This window comes from Protopterus annectens, chromosome 5.part0, assembly GCF_019279795.1.
Source record: "Protopterus annectens isolate FY-2018-M chromosome 5.part0, PAN1.0, whole genome shotgun sequence".
Classification (NCBI taxonomy): Eukaryota; Metazoa; Chordata; order Ceratodontiformes; family Protopteridae; genus Protopterus; species Protopterus annectens.
The window spans coordinates 1,971,192,362-1,971,210,249 of record NC_056735.1 but is presented as its reverse complement, the minus strand read 5'-3'; the positions used below and the strand labels follow the sequence as shown (position 1 = coordinate 1,971,210,249).

Below are 17,888 nucleotides of genomic sequence, written 5' to 3'. Positions count from 1 at the left end.
TTATTCTCCATATCCATATAACAAAGCTTCCATTTGCTCAGTTTTTGTATTATCTTTTGTTTAGTTTCTTCCCACACATCCTTAGCTGCCACACCAGAATAATTTTTAATCCGTACTCCTAAATACTTCATTTTATTATGTCCCCATAAATATGGATATTGCTGAACCAATTCATATGTGGGTACATAATTTACCACTATTTCCTTTGTTTTACCTTCATTAATTTTGTATCCCGAAAGAAACTGAAAATGTTACACAACACTGTAATGCCTCTTTCTGGTTTTGTCAATTATAAAATAATGTCATCTGCAACTACAGCTTGCTTTTCTTGAATACCATAGCAATTATATCCTTGAATTTCTGAGTCCCTTATTTTCTTTGCTAGTGGTTCTAAATATAATGCAAATAATAAAGGAGAAAGAGGGCACCCCTGCCTGGTTCCTCTGCTCAAGCAGAAATTATCAGTGAGTCCCCCACCCACTTTAATTTTTGCCTCTGATCCCTCATATATCCTCCGAATCAACCTTATAATTTTTTCAGAAAATGCAAATGCTTCCATTGCACTGCTCATAAAGTCCCAGCTTACTCTGTCAAATGCTTTCTCCGCATCAAACCCACCAACAACAATCTTATTTTCTTACATTCTGCTTCCTTCTAGACCATCAGTGTTCTGTTAATGTCATATGATTGCCTCCATTCCACAAAACCACATTGATGCATATCTATCAATTATGACATTACTTTTGCCATTCCTTTAGCCATTATAGACCTGAACACTTTATAATTGTGGTTTAGTATTGAAATGGGTCTGTATGGAGCTGGGTCTTTACCCTGTTTAGGTATTACGGCTACTACTGCTTTCTTCCAGGATGTTGGTACTCCTCCTTCTCTTAAAATACTGTTAAACAAAACCTTCCAGATCTTTTTCAGTTTTTTTCCCTCCTAGCTTCCAAACTTCCACAGGAATACCATCTATTCCTGGGGACTTTGTCGATTCTTTATACATCACAATTTTATCTCATCTCCTCGTATCCTAACCATTAGTAATTGAGCCTCTTCTATAGCTAACCTTGGCATATTTAATTCTTCATTAAGCATTTTCACTTGCACCCTTTCTTGATTTCCATATTTCTCTGCTTTATACAGACTTTCATAGAATTTCTGAAATATTTTTAATATCTCTATAGTATCTCTTCTTACCTTCCTTTGTTCAGGCTCCCATGCTGCTTTTTGCTGCCTGAGTCATTGTGCCAAAAGTTTTTGTGCCCTAGTGTTATCATCAAAAAATAGTTGCTTAACAGCACTCTTTAGAAACTCATGTATATTATCGAGGTAATCCCTTATTTTCTGCTTAGCATTCTACAGTTGTCCCTCTTCTTGTTCTGTGAAATTCCTCCTATTTTGCAATACTTTGTTTGTCAGTCCCTCTAAATAATTCTTGTTAATTCATAACCATATCTCCCTTTCTTTTATTTCCACCCTGTTTTTCAATAATTTTATCCCACTCCCATGGCCAGAGACTCCTTCATGCATCTTGCAGTCAATCTAGGGATCACCATCAACATCTCCAAGTCCTGCCTAAATCCGAAACAGGCCTTGGAATTCATAGGGGCATGGTTGGACACTGTACTATTAAAAGTTTTTCTCACTCAGGACAGTATCCTGAACCTATGGGCCCATGTGTCAGTGATCCTCGGCCCCAGGACACAGATGGCGAGTGACATTCTCCATGCCCTAGGCTCCATGGCAGCAGCAATTTCAATTCTACCATGTGCGCGCCTTCACATGAAGGTGCTTCAGTGGAGCTTGGCAGTTCAGTGGTCTTGGTTAGACCTCCCCATGGACTACCCTATACGGATCAGCAGAGCCTGCAAGACTTCTCTTCTTTGGTGGCTCCAATCGCCGGAAATCTTGGCAGGTCACCCATTCTTAACATCCCCAGCCCAAACTACAGTGACCACGGATGCCTCCCAGCTCGGGTGGCGGTGGCAGTTTTTGGGAAGGACAGTCCAAGGCATGTGGTCCCAGATTGCATATCAGTGTTCTGGAGATGAGGGCAGTGCTTTTAGCTTTGCAAGCCTTTCACACTGTTCTCCCCCCGGGGTGATTGCAGTTTAGTCAGACAACATGTCCATTGTCTGGTACATCAACAAACTAGGAGGGACCATATCTTACCCTCTCTGCCGCGAGGCCATGAGAGTGTGGGAGTGGGCGATTTCCACCATTTGGTTTCTGATTGTAACACACATCCTGGGACGCTCCAACATTTTAGCGGACAGATTGAGTCGGGCTATTCTAATGCCATAAGAGTGGTCTCTGAAACAGTCAGCGGAGGAGATCTCAGATCTTCCTAGCGTGGGGTCACCCTTGCTGCAATATCTTCGCATCAACTTCCGACACGAAGTGCAGCGAGTTCTTCACTCTAATCCCCTCCCCGGGGGGACTCCCCCAGAGACGCTCTAGTCCATGCTTGGCCTCCCAAGTTACTGTATGCCTATCCCCCGCTACCTCTCATTCCAAAGTTTCATCAGAAAGCAATACCGACTAGGGTGCAAAGTGATCCTCATTGCCCCGTTCTGTCCTCAAGTGTGGTTCCCCTTCCTCTGGTCTCATGCTCTAACTCCTCCATGGATTCTAGATCCCTGCCCAGATCTCATATCCCATCCCTCGGGCATCAGTCTGCCCGACCTGGACAGCCTCAAGCTGAGGGCGGCTTGGTTGCTCCAGTTCCCGTGATCACTAAGACTCCCGTTTATCATCTTCGGTAAAGAGTATTCTGGTGGCATCCCTCAAAGCTTCCACTAGGAAGGTTTATCGCAGCAAATGGAAATGCTTCTCTATTTGGGCTTCTCAGAGAAACATAGATCCAATTACTGTCCCGGTTCTTGCAGTCTTGGAGTTTTTGTCATATATTTTTCAACAAGGGGCTAGTTCCTCCACAGTGAAAGCACATCTGGCAGCCATATCAAATTTTCATATCGGCAAAAATTTGAATGCTCTGGCCTCCTTGAGATTGTGCAAGGCCTTTCTAAAATACTTTTCTCTTGCGTCCCCTGGTTAAGAATTCCGTCCCCCCTTGGGACCTTACTCTAGATCTGCAGGCATTGGTGGCACCCCCTTTTAAACCAGCAGCGTCAGTAGACTTAAAATTTCTGTCTTGGAAGACAGCCTTTTTAGTGGTCATTACTTCGGCTAAAAGGGTTTCTGAGATCCAAGCTTTGTCTGCCGTGCCCCCCTACTTGATTTTTCATAAAGACAGGGTTTCGCACAAACCCTTCTTTCTTACCGAAAGTGGCTTCTGAATCTAACATTAACCAGGTGATTAATTTGCCTGTGTTCTTTCCAAATTTCCAGAACAAGGGTGACTATAAGCTGCACTTGCTAGATGTTCATAGACAGCTTTGTTTCTATCTACACAGAACTAAGCAATTTTGTAAGACTGACCAATTATTCATGTCCTTTTCTAGACCCTTTTTGGGCAAGGCCATTTCCAAGGTCTCCTTAGCCAGGTGGATTACACAATGTGTACTGCAAGTCTATAGGGATAAAGGCCTATCCCCACCTGGTCCTATTAAAACTCATTTCACCAGATCTTTGGCAACTTCAGCTGCTTTTTGGTCTAGGGTTTCTCTGGATGATATCTGTGCAGCAGCGACCTGGGCAAGGTCACATACATTCATCTCTCATAAGTTGGATTTGATCTCTAGAGGGAGAGCATCCTTTGGCTCTGTGGTGCTCAGGAAATATCCTTCCATGAGGGCCTCCCAGGAGTTTTGGTAGCTGGGGAGTCTGTCCCACAGGTTGCAGATAATGAAGTTAACCACTTCAGATAAATAAGTTATGTACTCACCATAATGTTCCATCTGAGTAGTTATACTTTATTTTCTGCAACCATCCCTCCCTCCTTCCTTCCCCCAAATCTGTTCTAGGTTAACGTTATTGAGGTGCTAATAGTTTGGTTAGTGGCAAACTCGATCTGAGGGAAGGTAGGAGAGGTGAGGGTTTATGGATAAGGGGAGGAGCTTGGAGCAGATGCTTGATAAAATGTTGCCAGCTCAGATCCGATATGGATCCGAATACCCACAAGTTGCAGAAAATGAAGGTAACTACTCAGAAGGAATGTTATGGTGAGTACATAACTTCTTTTTTTTATCAAAAGCCCTCAAACAAAAAACAAACAACTGCCCAATACCCCCATAAAACCTATTAATTTAATACCAACACACAAAACTATGTACATCTTTAAATATTGAAGTTTTACCCTCCTAATAGGAACAAATGTCCCAAACTGTCAGCCACACTGACAGACTTCAGTTAACTTAAAAGAAGGGTTATCCATGCTAAGATGCATGGTGCAGCTTGTGCTTCTACCAAATTTAACTGGTTTTGTCTGATCTTTATAGCTCTCCTAGCTGCAAAACCCTCTGAATGCTTTCAGCGAACATCATCTCCTAGCCAGTTTCTCTTATTTATTTATTTATTTATTTATGTTTGATGACCGGGGAAGTCCACTGGCCCAGAAAGAGCCCCTTTTCAGTGGAGACCCAGGGAGCAAAGCTCCACAACAATGTAGGTTACATCACAGATTTTTACAAAGATATAATTCAAACATTTCAAACATTTTCAGATTTTGCAAAGACAGTAATTAAGTACAGAAATGTAAAACTCTTCAGATTAGATGCACAATATTTACAGACATTCTGTTTTCTTGTTTCTCCAGTCAATCACTCTCCACCAGACTGTAACCAATTTCCCTTTATCAGATTGTCTCCATAGCGACATGAGAACCAGATAGTCAATGTCTCTTTATCAGATTGTCTCCATAGCGACATGAGAACCAGACAGTCAATGTCTCTTTATCAGATTGTTTCCATGGAGACACGAGGGCCAGATTCAGAACTGCTACTAAGCATACATTCATTTGCTAGAAAAAAAGCCTTATAATATGCAATATTCTTTTTCATTTGCTTCCTTTCTCTTAAAACTTGTTACTAATCGAATCTAATGCCGTTAATCCAGTCATTCTCTCATGCAAGAATGAAAAAAAAGCACATTGTTTTTTCTATTGTCATGCTCTTATTACCAGGCTTTGTTTGTCATGTACTTATTACCAGGCTTTTTTTTTTTTACATTGCGATGCCTACATTTCTTAAAACTGAACAAGAACAAAGAAGGGAGAAAGGGTAAAAAAAAGCACAGCAACGCCTATTTACAGTCCCCATTACACTTAAAATAACTGAGAAAACTTTACTTTATAGCATGCAAAGAAAACCATACACCACAAAATAGTACTATTAAGAAAAACGTTTTCTTTGCTTACAGTTAACACCTCCCCCAAGCATTTTTCCGAACATTAATGACATGAACTAGGGCATGTACTTTAGAGTCCCCTACAAGTCCAACAGATTCTGAAAAAAGTCCAATATTTCCAGATTTTCTTGTTCTGTCATATTTCAGAAGTATAATTATTGCATTGTAATCCCACATTGTTACTGGTTTTATTAGTGTTCATCTCCATCTCTCAGATCTTGTCTCTGCTTCATTTGCAATATACTCTCGATTCTTCTAGTCAACTCTTGTGCTCCCTTCCTTCTCTCCAACACAGTGGAAAAGATTTCACAGGCAGTCTCTCTGTGGTCTTTGTTACCAGAAGAACATGAAGCAGAATCTCCTTCTGTTTCACAGCTCACTTTTTTTTTTGGACAAACATTTGTATTTTTTCCTTAGCATGTATTTCGTCAAAAAAATATTTTTTTCCATCTGGGGAAGAATACCTTTAAGACAGCTGAGAAGAGCAGTTTGAATCTCGGGCCTGCATTTCGACATTCCCTGAATAGTGGAATAAATTTACTCCTCTTCTGCCTGGTGTACAGTGAGTAATCATTCTCCACAAACACTCTGCTGTCTCCCAGCTTTAGTATTTTGTCCTTCTCCCACAATTTTGTCAGAATCAACTCCTTCTGCTGCTAGGATTGGATCTTTACTGTTAAAGGTCTAGGTTGCTTTCTCATAGCCAGGTTTGGAACATACACACAATGCGTCCTTTCAGTTAACAACAACTGCTGTGAAATACCAGTCCAGTTGGCTTATTTGTGCTTTCATAAAAATTGATGCAGTCTGTTTCTTCCAGATTCTCTGGTATAGCTGAAAATCTTTGTTTTTTTTCTGCGTGCTCTGTCTTCCACTTGTATTATTTTTTTAAACATCTCTTCTTGAGCAGTCTTACATTCAGCCAGCCTATTCTTCATTTCAAGCTCTGATTTTTGCAGCTTTATCACGTCATTTGAATATCTGGTTAAAGCTTCTTCCATTTATGCCAGCCTTTTGTTTGTGTTGCTATACCCAGTCAGTGTTTCAGTTATTTAACCAGATCTGTGTGCAGTTGTCTTGCATCTTCCTGTAAGTTACTGGAAGTCATGTCTGGAGGTTGCATTGCTTTGTGCTTAACAGCCACAGAACTTTCCCCAGTCAGTGTTTCTTCCTCAAATTTGTAGCTAATTTTTTCCATTGCTCTGTATTTCTTGTTTCCTGGCATCCAGGCAGTACACTTACTAGCCCGTTATGGAACTTTGCCCAGGAATACGAAAGTCTACTGACCTTTTCTGTTAAGTTTCTGTTTTCACACTGGAAGAGCTAGAGTTAAGCTGTTACTCAGTGTGCAGGCATCTTGGAAGTCCTTGTAAAAATCTTAAACTTTATCGACTTTGTTGCATACTTCGGAGCCCTACTTGCACTTCCTTTGTAATTTGCCTTTCTGTTCTCTTTCCCAACCTATTATAACCTCTCTGATTACCTCTTACAGTTATTGTGCAATGTTTGTATACACCCTACTAATTGTTTGTTTACCAGCATCTGCTGTTTTAGACTCAACTAAAAATTCTACCAGAGCTGATCTTTCACTTACTATTCTATCACATTATTTTTGCTTATACTTTATCAGTCCCTGTTAGGGAAGGCATTATGTAACCTGCATTCCAAAAATCCTGTTCTGCCTTATCCCACTCTATTAACTTTGCCAAGTACCTTGATTATTTTGCTAATCCACCTGTGAATTACATCCGCTTGCCCATTTTTATCCCCTACTTGCACATGTCCTATTCGGTATTTTCTCAAAAAATCCAGTTATTTCATGTTGTTTGCTCCTTCTCTTTTCTAAAGATACCACCTCCAGTTTTTTTATTCTATTTACAATATGCAGTATTTTAATTATAGGTGGTTTGTTTCTTCTGATTGAGTATTATAGTTGTCATACAGTATTTTATATGCCCTACTAAATTTCCCTTTTTAACAACAACTTTTGTTCTAGAATCGGTAAAAAACTCTACTAAAGCTGGTCTTTCACTTAGCACTCATCTATCCTATTATCTTGTATTCTTATATCAATTCCTGGTAGGGACAGCAGTCTGTAACCTGCAGTCCAAACATCTACTTGGCCTCATCCCACTCTGTCACATTTCCGTTTCTGTGTATTTGCTGAAAAGTACCTTGGTTCCTTTCCTATTCTTCCCCAGCTCCCTCTTGCCTACTTTCTTTACCTCTGCTTTTATTCAGTTTGGTAAACTCTCATTTCTCCATTGCGGGGTTGGCTAATTTATGTACATAACATTCTGTTGGTTTACTATTGAAATGTCAACTTCGGAATGTACGCCTATGAATTATTCAAACTACAGATGTTCGAATAGTTCATATGTGTACATGCTAAATGTTTGTTATATTTGCGAATGTACTGTGCATTCACAAACAAACATTCGAAGAGATGTACAGAGATCGCGGTACAGTGCGGTTAGGGAAATACATCCCTTTCCTCACTGTAGTGTGATCTCGGAGTTGGAATATATAGTTGGGGGGTGTGAGGGATGTTAGTTGTAGGGTTTTGGGATTTACGACAAGGTTGGCATTTTCGTTAATTGCTGTAAAATGTCAAATTTGACGCTTTTGGCAATTACTACAGATTGTCGACATTTAGTATGAAATTTATTTTAAATTTCATAATTTCAATAATAAACCCATTCTGTTTGGTTGTTGTTTTTCTCTTTAAGAACTGCATCCAAAATCCTGATCTCTCCTTAATTCTCAGAATTCCAGCCTGTTTCATCATCATCCCTTTCCATTGTGATGTATATCCTTTTCTTTGTGTTATGCATGTGAACTTTTGACTATGTAGTGCTAAGTTGTCCCTTCAAATTTGGTAATCCCAAACCATCTTGTACCATTGGAAGAATCAACTTAACCCACTTAACTGTTGACCTTTCCCCCTCCCAAATACATTCTTTCAACTCTTTAATAATTATGGCCCACAACTTCCTTTGTGGTTGCTGCCTTGTGTATAAAACTAAAAGGACTAATAAACATTTTCAGTGTTTGTATCTTACTATCCATAGCCATAATCAAGCGTTTCCATCGTCTTAAGTTTTTTTTTTTTTTTTTTTTAAGACTCTTCCATCATATCCTTTGCTGCCATAACAGCATTCTTTTTAATCCATACACCCAAAGTACTTAATCTTATCATGTCTCCATAAATATGAGTAGTGCTGAACCAAATTGTTTGTGGGTACATACTTTATTGCTGAAACTTTTCTTTTGTTTTCATTTATTTTATATCTGGAAAAGACTTGGAAATTCTCTCAGAATGTTCCGCCACACTGAAATGTTCTTTTTTTAGTCAAGTAAAAAAATATTATTTGCAAATAAAGCTAACTTTTCATGATTGCCAAACCTGTTATATGCTTGGATGTATGAGTTGCTTATTTTTTTCCAGTTGCTTTTATTATAAAGCAAATAACAAAGGGCAAAGAGAACATTCCTGCCTAGTTCCTCTGTTCAAACACAGCTTGTTGGATAACCTTTCCACCTTAATACTTGCCTCCCACCCTTCAAATATCATCTTAATAGAACTGTATTATTCTGTCAGGGAATGCAAATGCTACCATTGTTCTATTCTTAAAATCCTAGCTGGCTCTATCGAGTGCCTTTTCTGCATCAAGACCCACCAAGAATAGTGGCATTTTCTTATACTGCTTTCCTCAGGATCATCTCCCTTCCACAACACTACACTGATCCATCTCTATAAAATGTGGCAACGCCTTTGCCATTTTCTTAGTACAGACATAAAAACTTGATAAACATGGTTTAAGATTGAAATTGGTCTGTGTGAAGCTGGGTTTCATGGATCTTTACCCTGCTTGGGTAATATAACCACCACAGCTTTCTTCTAAGGTGCTGGTACTTCTATCTCTTTTAAAATGTTATTAAGCAAAGGCTTCTGTATCTGTGGTCTTTCTTCCATCCCAACTTCCAAATTTCCACAAAAATGCAGTCTGTTCCTACATGTTGATTAATTATTTTACCTCATTCTCCTCCCTATCATGCTTTTAATTGTTAAGCCTTATCTACCATTAACCTTGGCATAATTTGTGTACTGTAAATATTTCCATTTGTGCTTTCTGTTGGTTTTTACATTCCCAACTTTCTACAAATGCTCATAGTATTCAAAATGTTTTGATATCTCTATAGAGTTTTACTTGTTATAGGTTTCAGAAGTTTGCTATTACTCTTTCTGCCTTCAGTTGCTTAAGTTGCTGTGCTAAAAGTTTTTGTGTTCAAGTTGTAAAAAAAATAATTGCATAACAGCAGCCTTTCTAAATTTGTGCGTATTATCAAAATATTCTGTCATTCTCCCTTTAGCACTTTGCATTTATTCCTGCTCTTGTTCTTTGAGATTCCCCTTATTGTGCAGCACGTTAACCTTTTTCAACCCTTATAAATAATTGCTATTACTTTTTCAAATAGCTCTCTAAGTTCTATATTGTTTTTGTTTTTTTTTTAATTTTATCACATTGATTAGCTTTCAGTTTTGAAGAAATTTCTGTCTTCTCTAATAACTGTCATATAATTTCCATTATCCATTCTGTAAATTCCTGTCTCTTTAATAGCTAACTATGAAAACACTGGTGTATCATTTTGAGCTTCATTACTGTTTATCAGTTTGTATTGATGTATGTTCTGAAATAGTTATTGGATATGTTTCAAAACTTTCAATTAAATATGCATGCTCTTGTAAAATATGCTTTCTATCCAGTTTAGCCCACTTATTTTACCTTGAAGTATAATATGTACATTCTGTCTGATTTCCTACTACTGAATTCACATAGCAAACATTATCATATATTTCTTCAGAAGTCTACTTTATTTTCCTTTTCTACTCATTTTTTTTCAGGTCTTCCTGAAAAGCCACACTACTGTAAATCATGTTCCAGTCTCCACCCACAAATAATATTCCCTGCTTAAACGTTACTATTTCTGCCGAAATTCTGTTAAGCTCCTTGATGGCAGTTTTATGTGGAGTTTAAATGCATGTCAGCACAATCCTTCTCTCTCTCTGCTAATATCTCTTTATTACCACAAATCTACTGTTATTGCCCCCCCCTTCTGTCACTATTGGAATCCGTCTAGCAATCTGTATTATTACCCCTCTTTCCTTTATATCCAATACTCTGCTTATTCGCAACCCTGAAGTCCTTTCTTTGTCAACTTGACATACTAATTTAATTTCTATTGGTGTGTCTCCTGCAACATTCCTATTTGTGCCATAAACTTCTTAATATAATTCAGTAATGTCTGTTTCTTTGTCTACACCTGTAAGACCGTTTTCATTCCATGATAATATGGACAGTGTAGCCACTATGATAAAAAGCTATTACTCACACCTCTTTTACATAACAGCTCTTTAAAATGTATATTTCTGACTTACCTTGTGTACAAACATTAATGTTTGGCATTCTGTTATGTAGTTGCTTCTTCTCATTTGGATTTGAACCTGTGATATTTTTCAAGACTTATTGCTTCAGTAAAAACACTCAAATGATAAATATATTTGAGAACCCACATCTTCTTTAAATGTAAAACCAACACACAAAACAATGTACATATTATCAAATGAAATTTACCCCTTCAGATAGGCGCAGTTGTCCCAAACCACTGTCTGCACCCACTGAAATTACCTAATCTAAAATTTTCGTACCCATGCTAAAGCATGTTGCAGCCTGTATTCTCACTTTATACTAATTACTGTCTGTTTTTTTCTTATTTCATTTATCCTTCCAGGCATGAAAATCAGCTTGCATGCTTTTAGCTGTATGGAAAAATGGAAAAGTGCACAGGATGCTGTTAACTAAATTACATTTGTCACTGTTATGTTAAAGGCATTGAAGTAGCATGGCTGCTGGGGAGCCAGGTACTTGTATAACTTAGTCACTTTCCACTGTTTCAAACATCCTTTATTTTTCACTAAAATGCTTATCATACATTTAAATGTTAATTAGGCTATAATCTTCTACAATTTACTTGGCAGACAGTGTTCAAGCCACTCATGGGTAATTACTTCTACTGGCAGACTTTGCATCTTGAAGTTGGTAATGAGGAAAAAAAACACCTATTGACTTTGCAGATGTAAGTAACCTTTTTAAAGACCAAAAAATAAATAAAAAATGGAAGAAAGCCAAGCAAAAGACTGCAAATGTACAATTTATTAAGTGCTTTCATCTCACATGCAAAGAGACTTCAACAGAACAAAAGATTTCCTTACATAGACAATTTAAATAATTGCTACAGAGTCTCTGGTTAAAAAATAACATCATCCCTCCTAATTACTGCTGACTGTAACTTGACCTTTTTAAACACTGAAAGAAATACAATGTACTTTTACAGATAACATTTTTTGTTTACACACACACAGTAAAACATATAATTATAAAGCAGAAAAAACAAAAGTCATGAAATCGTGAAATGGGTATCCTAAAAAGCCACCAGAAAATATTGAAGTGGTTAAAAATATATACAAAAATGACATTTGTTGCAAACTTTACCAAAAATACACTGTTCATCAATCGTTTAAATAAATAAATAAGTAAATAACCAAACTGATTTTACTTTCAGTGCTTACCCAAATGTAAATATATAGATAAATATTCCATTTGGGGCCTTTTTACCTATTCTTTCCCCTCAAACATATATTAGGCTTTCAAATACTAACATTTTAAATGACAAAAGCATCCTTTAAGTTAAGAACACTACTGATGGACAGTGTGCCATTCAGACCTGGGAAAGTGGTGGCATCAGTTCTAAGTTGCCATTGCAGTTCTTTTAATTTTAGGAGGTCATCCAAGGACCCCCCTCTCTGTCCCAAATCCACATGGTCAGTAGCTAAAAACTTAAAATAATGATATTCGTGTTCACTAACATGCCTATATAAGGTGTTTTTGGAGTTCTTTTTCCCTATATAGTAACAATGTTGGTAAATTCAATCTATAAAACTTCATTTAGGTTTTCCCATGTAAAAAACACTTACAAGATTGACATAGGGCTAGATAAACAACAGCTTTTGTACTGCAACAATATTTTCTCTTCAGTTTAATCACACCATACCTGTCTAACTGTACACTAGTGGTTTCAAGAAGGAGCTAGCACTAAGTACAATACCCACATTTTGACATTCTACCTTCTTGGTTACCATTATTCACCCTTTCCAGTAAGTTTTTCAAACGGGTATCCCTTTTATGAACTACTGATGTAGCTGGACCCACCACATTCATACAGTCCAAATTGGTCTTAAAAATGTTCCAGTTCTTTTCAGTAATATTTCTAATGTCATAAAATTCCCTGTTATAAGTTAAAACAAGTGCCTTTCCAAAACTACTATGTAGGTTCCTTCCATTATCACTCAAGGGGAGGATAAAATTCCTACCCAAACCCAGTAAAGGGAAGAAATGACCGTTCACCCTCTCTTGTTGAACTTCCTGAAAATTTTCATTCAAAAAGGGTCCTGGATACCCCCTTCTGGCCAACATTCCTTTTAGAATGTTGCATTGGATCTGAAATTCACCATCTTCAGATATCATTCTGGCCAGCCTAACGCATTGGCCCTTAACCAATGATTTTTTCTGGTGGAGATGGTGCCAATTGTTATAATGCAACAGTGTGCTGGAACAGGTTGACTTTCTATAAATATTAAAATCAAATTTTCTTTCTATTTTATTCTTAGTAATGGTAACATCTAGATAATTAACATAATCATCAGAAAAAATCATAGTAAAGGTAAAAAAAATCAGTAATGGTATGAAGGAACTCAAAAAACCTTTCAGGATTTTTCTTGGAATCAGTCCAAAAATTATGATATTGTCAAGGTATCTTCCATAAAATGACCAGCATGTGCCCCAAGTAGCTTCTCAGTATGCAAGAATTAGGTTAGCAAAAATTGGGGCACATGCTGCCCCATCGCTACACCTCTCTTCTGCCTAAAATATACTGGTGGTCAAATACCATAAAATTATTTTCTAAAACTGTTTCCATTAAAGATCTTAAAATTATGACCTTAGCATGGTCTAAGTTCTAATTTTTGCATAAATATTGGTAAAACCATTCAGTATTTGTGTGTGGGTGATGATTGAAAACAAGTCTTTGACATCAGTAGTGACGAAAATTATGTCATCTGTATAAAGTTCGTGGGACCTTTGGTGAAGAGAACTTTGTGTGCTGTTATCTGTTAAAAAATATTTTGTGTCCTTACATACATACAAATATTTCAAATGGGATACATATTACATTGTCGAACTGTAACAAGTTCGAATGCCATATTTTTGAACCCATATGTTCGAAATTGGAAAAGTTTGAATGTTTCAATGGGGATTTCTGTTCAGTGCGAAAAGGGAAGTTTTCCCTATGCTACACTGTAGTGCGATCTCGGAGTTGGTATATTTAAAGAGCAGGGGGTGCCGGTGGGCTTGCCCCCCTGCTTACAACTATCAGGTAGTTTTTTTCTGTTTTTTATTTATTTATTTATTTTTTTTGGCGGTTTCGAACTTTTGAAAGTTCGAACGTATGGGTTCGACCATATGGAGTTCGGACTTTTGAAAGCTCAACAACGTAATATGAACCCATTTCAAGCATGGGTATTGAAAGCCATTCTATCTTGCCAATATACCATAACACTTATTCCCATAATAAGTGTCCATGCTGTTCTTAAAAATATCTAAACTAGTACTTGCTTTAATGTAATTTGGTAGTCTGTTCCATGCATCAGCTACTCTGTCAGAGAACCAGTTAGTATACTTGTCATTCCTACAGAATCTTCTACATAGGTTGTCTGATGATCCTGTAGTACTTTTTGATAACCCCAAACATTCCCAGAGGTAGTTGTCTCTAAATGCCCTATATACTTGAATAAGATCTCCTCTTAGATATCTATAAGAGACACTGTACAAGTTCAGATATTTTAGTCTTTCATGATAACTAACATTTTCACATCCATTGATGCCCTTGGTGTATTTCTGCTGTACTCTTTCCAGTTTACTCATGCTTCTTTTCTTACAGGTTTTCCATATCGTTATTCCATGCTCACATTTTCATTTAATGTAACTAACAAACAATGACTTCATCATTTTTGATTTCCTAGACTTAATAAATCCGTTTATTCAACCTGTAGTTCTATAACTATCATTAACCAATTGATTGATATGATTAGAAAAACTCATAGCTGAATATACCCATATACCAAGGTCCTTGAATGAGTCTACAGTTTTGATCGCTGTGTGCTGTATTAAATATTCACCTTTCAATGTATGTCTCCCAAATCTCATATGCTTAGTTTTTGATGTCTTTCTCAGCATATTATTCTCCTGTGCCCAAATGGTCAATTTAGTCAAGTTAGTTTTGCAGGGATGCCTCATCTGTAATAAATATAATCAATTTACCCATTTTCAGATCATCTGCATATAGACAGTATAACACCTCAGATGAAAAAGTTAGGTCTGAAAGATACAATCAAAACAAGTAAGGGCCTAGGACAGAGCCCTGTGGGACACCCTGACTGTAACCAAGGATTTCACCTGTCTAGTTGCTGTATGATACTTACCATGTCCTATTTGTAAGCCATGCAGCTCTCCATCTCATCAAGAGTACATCAATACTTAGTTGTACTAATTTATTGATAAGTGTTTTGTGTATGACCCTGTCAGATGTTGAAATTAAAACTATAGAAATTATATCACAGCACAATTTTTCATTCATAGTTGTTATATTGTTATAGAACATCATGTTACAGGTGGTAATAGATCTGTTTTCAACATATGCATGCTGATATCTGGTTTCAAGTCTCAACCTATCCAGTTCTGACAATAACTTATCCAATATTATATTCTCCATTATTTTTCCACAACATGAAAATAGACTTGAGTTTGTATGACTCTGGGTTTGTTTCTCCTTTCCCTTGAAAACATAAGTGCATGTCTCCAATCTTGAGGAATCTCTCATATTTATATGACCTAGTGAATAATAGATATAAAGGTACTGTAAGTTCTTGCTGAAGTGTTCTCAGGCCATTGTTACTAATTTCGTCTCCTCCCTGTGCTTTGTTTGGATCCAGTTTGCACAGTTCTTTTTCAATATAATCTAATTTGGTTCCCTTATCTGGGGTTACCTGGATGTCACTAGGACAACGTATTACCCCTTTTGTGTAGCCAAACTGTTTTGCATAAGATTTTGTAAGTATATCTGTAATCTGTCGTGTCTGAGAATACATTTTAGAATTTGCACACAGTTTATAAATTTGTGTCTTTACTGCTTCCACATCTTATGTACTTATAAAAATGTTCCTATTATGCTCAATATCTTTATATAGATTTTTTTGATCTTGTTTCACACTATTCTTGATCTGTTTATCCAGCTTGTTTATTTCATTTTTCAAAGTTGTAGTTCAACCTCTCTTCCATTTCTTATATTTTTTGTTTCTTATCTTAATCAGGTATCTTTTTCTTATGGAAATATATCCCCCCTGATGTTGTATGCCTAGATCCTGATGTTAAACATTTTTTTTTTTGCAGTAAATTTCTTTTTCAAAACTTTCCACATTCCATCTGCAGTTTTTCCGCTGAACACCTCACTCCATGTAGTTTTGGATAGTGACTGTTTTGCTTCCATATAATCTGTAATTAACCTTCTGTGCATTGATTCATATTTCAGTTTGGCACAATTATCTAGCAGCAAATTAACCTTTATAACCCCATGATCACTGCACATCAATGGTAGTACAACTTGACTGGAAGTAACAGTAATTTCTTTAGGAACACAAACAATTTTCTAGTATGTTCCGTCCCCTGGTAAGTTTTTTTACAATCTGAAGTAGTTGTTCCTGAATTTACATTGTGAATAATTTCCCTTCTAACGTTGTTGAATCAATATTATTCCAGTCTGTTTCTGGTAAATGTAACTCCCCAGCTAATATTTTTCTTTCTTCCTGTGTTTCATACAAGAAATGTATGAATTCCTCTAGGTCATCTGCACTTGACCTTGGTGGTCTATACACTCCAACAATTGTTATATGTTCCAGGATTGTCTTTATTGTCATAGTTACACAGTCTATAGTGTTGGTGTTATCATTGAAAATGTAACAATCACAGGTCTCATGATTATCTTTAATCCCTATCATAACACCTCCACCTGATTTTTTGTTAGAATGTCTGTTACAGAAAAACATTTATACCCTGATGGAACTGGTTTCCAGTCATTGTTCTTTAACAAAATTTCATAAACAATGACAAGATCAATCCTGTCGGAACATAGTAATTTTCCAAATAAAAAACTTTAGTATCAATACTCTAGCATTAACAACCGTCAGAGATGCAGCAAATGTTGCTATCTGTGGACTGTTCAATTTTTGACCTGGCAAAAATCCTGCCTAGTGTTTGTCAAATGTTGCAAAATATCTGCTGCAAAAATTCTCATCCCTGATCTTAACAAATGCACACCATCCTTTCTGAACAAGTGTGCCCAAAACTAGGCTTGGATGGTGTACGCATTTCCATATTTTTAATCGGGACATTTTTTCCATGTAGATATTTACCCCAAAAAATCTTTTAATTCACAGTGACCTGACTATCCTTTTTATAGGTGATTTGTGAAAAATATGTCCTAACACCAGTACAAGCTATACTAAGAGGGTCAGTTCCCTACTAACAGTCAGAGAATCCTTGCTGATGACATCATTTGTACCAGCATGAATAAAAATGGATCCGTACTTCCTTACATTAAGGCATTCCAAGGCTTGTCTCACATATTCTATTTTTGCTCCTGGCAAGCATAACATTATTCAGTGTTCATTATCTTCTCTGCAGGTATAAGTATCAGTTCCTCTAATAATTGAATCTCCAATTATAAGAATATCTTTTCAGGCCAGGTCTGAATAATCTTCAGCTTCTAATACAGTAATATCTCTTCTGTCAGTTGCTACAAAGGATAGATCTTCATCACCATTAGTCTAATTAATCCCACTGTTTTGATTGTGTATTAAATTCTCATCCAGCTGGTATTGTAAATCCACAGCTTGAGCCATGCAGTCAACATCTGCCTTTCTCTTCTTTTTTCTGCCCTTGCCTCTTTTTTTCTACCTTCTCTGTTGGAAAAATGATGCCTTCTTCTATAGACTGAAGGTTTTCTGATAGATAAATGTCATCATTCCCTGTAACCTGTGTGTTACATAACAAAGCAGTGTCCTTTTTACTACGTATTCTCTTTCCTTTACAGTCATTAATCAGTTTCTTTTTCTTCTTTGTTATTTGTTGTGAACTTCTTCCTTTCTTTCTTTTTCTGTTTCCTTCTAAACAAACTGGATCCTCAGATTGCTGAATACTTACATCCAGAATTCCAACGTTGTCAGGGGCATCTTCTTATTTCATAGGGGGTTAAATGATTTTTGCAGACAGTAGATGCATCATTTCCTAAATGTGCTCTATTTGTTCTATGCCTAACAATATTTATTTCATCAGTCAGGTCATTAATATATGAAACAATTCTCCAAGCCATGCCAAGTGCACAAGTGCAATCATCATTAAGTCTAG

At 36.9% G+C, this 17,888-nt stretch overlaps 1 protein-coding gene across 1 annotated transcript in view; it reads left to right on the top strand.

Moving 5' to 3' along the window:
- PIBF1 (progesterone immunomodulatory binding factor 1) overlaps nucleotides 1-17,888 on the top strand; it is a 2,608,929-nt gene that overhangs the window by 1,998,211 nt on the left and 592,830 nt on the right. The window lies entirely within an intron of this gene.